The 2,500-nt window shown below is 74.4% G+C and overlaps 1 non-coding gene across 1 annotated transcript; it reads right to left on the bottom strand.

Moving 5' to 3' along the window:
- Positions 1-1,059: 1,059 nt before the first annotated feature.
- On the bottom strand, positions 1,060-1,178 carry LOC128823760 (5S ribosomal RNA). Its single transcript, XR_008441996.1, has one exon. It is a non-coding gene; the product is annotated as a 5S ribosomal RNA (ribosomal RNA).
- Positions 1,179-2,500: the final 1,322 nt, after the last annotated feature.

Here is a 2,500-nt window from a genome sequence, read left to right as displayed (position 1 = left end):
GGTCGTCAGTGGCGTGCAGGCCGGGCCTCTCCCGGGGGATTCGGGGGGGGGGGGGGGGCGGTCCTGCGGGCCGGGCGCAGGGGGCTCGAGCGAGCCCGGGCCGGTCCGCCCCGGGGCCGGGGTCTCCGCCTGCGGCTCGGGGGGGCGCGGGTCGTCGGGGGAGGAAGCCCGGGGGAGCTGCACGCCGGCCTGCCAGGCCAGGCCAGGCCTGGCCTGGGTGGCCGCGGGGGGATTCGGGGCGGTCCCGCGAGCCGGCGGCCGGGCGCAGGGGGTCCGAGCGCGTCCGAGCGAGTCCGTCCCGGCCCCGGGGTCTCCCCCTGCGGCTCTGGGGGGCCGTGGGTCCCCGCTGGCGGAAGCCGCTGGGCGCTGGACACCCGCCGTCCGTCCCGCCTGGCCAGGCCTGGCCTGGGTGGCCGCGGGGCGGGGGATTCGGGGCGGTCCCGCGAGCCGGCGGCCGGGCGCAGGGGGTCCGAGCGCGTCCGAGCGAGTCCGTCCCGGCCCCGGGGTGTCCCCCTGCGGCTCTGGGGGCCGTGGGTCCCCGCTGGAGGAAGCCGCTGGGCGCTGGACACCCGCCGTCCGTCCCGCCTGGCCAGGCCTGGCCTGGGTGGCCGCGGGGGGATTCGGGGCGGTCCCGCGAGCCGGCGCCCGGGCGCAGGGGGTCCGAGCGAGTCCGTCCCGGGCCCGGGGCCTCCCCCTGCGGCTTTGGGGGCCGTGGGTCCCCGCTGGCGGAAGCCGCTGGGCGCTGGACACCCGCCGTCCGTCCCGCCTGGCCAGGCCTGGCCTGGGTGGCCGCGGGGCGGGGGGATTCGGGGCGGTCCTGCGGGCCGGCGGCCGGGAGGGTCCGGGCCAGTCCGCCCCATGCCCGGGGTCTCCCCCAGCGGCTTCGGTGGGTCCTCCGCGGAGGAAGCCGGGTGGGGAGCCGGACCCCAGGCGCCCAGACCCGTGACCTGCGGCCGCGACCTCCGACTCGGCAGGAGCGACGAGGGGCTTTCCGGCCCGTCCCCCCCCTCTCCTTCCTCCCCAGAAAAGGAGAGAGAGCTGGCTCGGACCGGGAAAAGCTGCCTACGGCACCTGGGATTCCCAGGCGGTCACCCATCCAAGTACTAGCCAGGCCCGGGACGGTTTACCTTCCGAGATCGGACGGGATCGGGGGCGTTCGGTCCGGTATGGCCGTAGGCACCCGGCCCCCGCGCCTCCTCGCCCGCTTTCCCCTGCCGACGCCCGGGCCTGCCGCACGGTGAGCCCCGGTCGGACTGCCCCCCTGCGGCAGGGCCCCCGTCTCTCGCGGGCCCGGTCCTTTTTTCCTTCTCGAGCTCCGGGGCCCGGGCTGGCCGCCAGAGCCCCTCCGCCCGCCCGCCCTCCCCGGCGTCGGGGAAAATATTGTCCCGGACATCCAGTGCGCCCTGATCCTGTCAGCCGGGGGGGGGGGTGGGTGGGTGGGGGGCAGTCCCTCGCTGCGGCCGGGGAGGGTGAGCCCAGGGCGGCTTGCCTGCCGTCCGAGTCCCCTCTCGGCCACCAGGTCAACCCCGAGCCGAAAGGGCTGAAAATTTTTCAGAGTCCCCTCCCGGGCACCAGGTCAACCCGTGGAATCGAACGGGTTCGCCTGCTGGCCGGTTCGCTTCCCGGCCACCAGGTCAACCCGTAGGTTTGAACGGGCACGCCCGGTGGCCGCTTTCCCGTCCGGTCACCAGGTCAACCCGGATCTCCCTCCTTCCCTGGGCGCCCCCTCCTCGGAGGCGTCAGGTTCCATTTTCTTTTTCCCCCCAGACTTCCAGGGGCCCGATCCAGTCGGCCGGGAGGCAGTCCCTCGCTGCGGCCGGGGTGGGTGAGGCCAGGGCGGCTTGCCTGCCGTCCGAGTCCCCTCTCGGCCACCAGGTCAACCCCGAGCCGAAAGGGCTGAACATTTTTCAGAGTCCCCTCCCGGGCACCAGGTCAACCCGTGGAATCGAACGGGTTCACCTGCTGGCCGGTTCGCTTCCCGGCCACCAGGTCAACCCGTAGGTTGCCGACGGGGCTAGCCAGTGGCCGGTTTGCTTTCCGGCCGCCAGGTCAACCCCTAGGTTTGAACGGGCACGCCCGGTGGCCGCTTTCCCGTCCGGTCACCAGGTCGACCCGGATCTCCCTCCTTCCCTGGGCGCCCCCTCCTCGGAGGCGTCAGGTTCCATTCTTTTTTCCAGACTTCCAGGGGCCCGATCCAGTCGGCCGGGAGGCAGTCCCTCGCTGCGGCCGGGGAGGGTGAGCCCAGGGCGGCCTGGTCCATGTCTCTAGTGGGCCCGATCCTTTTTTGGGGTGTTTTTTTTTTTTTTTTCCGAGCTCCGGGGCCCGGCCCGCCCGGGCAGCCCTCCTCGGAGGCGTGAGGCGGATTTCCCCCCCCCCCCCCCAGACTTCCAGGGGCCCGATCCTGTCGGCCGGGAGGATGTCCCTCGCTGCGGCCGGGGAGGGTGAGCCCAGGGCGGCCTGCTTGGCGGCCGGGTCCATGTCTCTAGTGGGCCCGATCCTT

The sequence above is a fragment of the Malaclemys terrapin genome, chromosome 15, assembly GCF_027887155.1.
Source record: "Malaclemys terrapin pileata isolate rMalTer1 chromosome 15, rMalTer1.hap1, whole genome shotgun sequence".
Lineage (NCBI taxonomy): Eukaryota > Metazoa > Chordata > Testudines > Emydidae > Malaclemys > Malaclemys terrapin.
The sequence above is the reverse complement of the archived record's forward strand: the minus strand, read 5'-3'. Positions and strand labels throughout refer to the sequence as shown.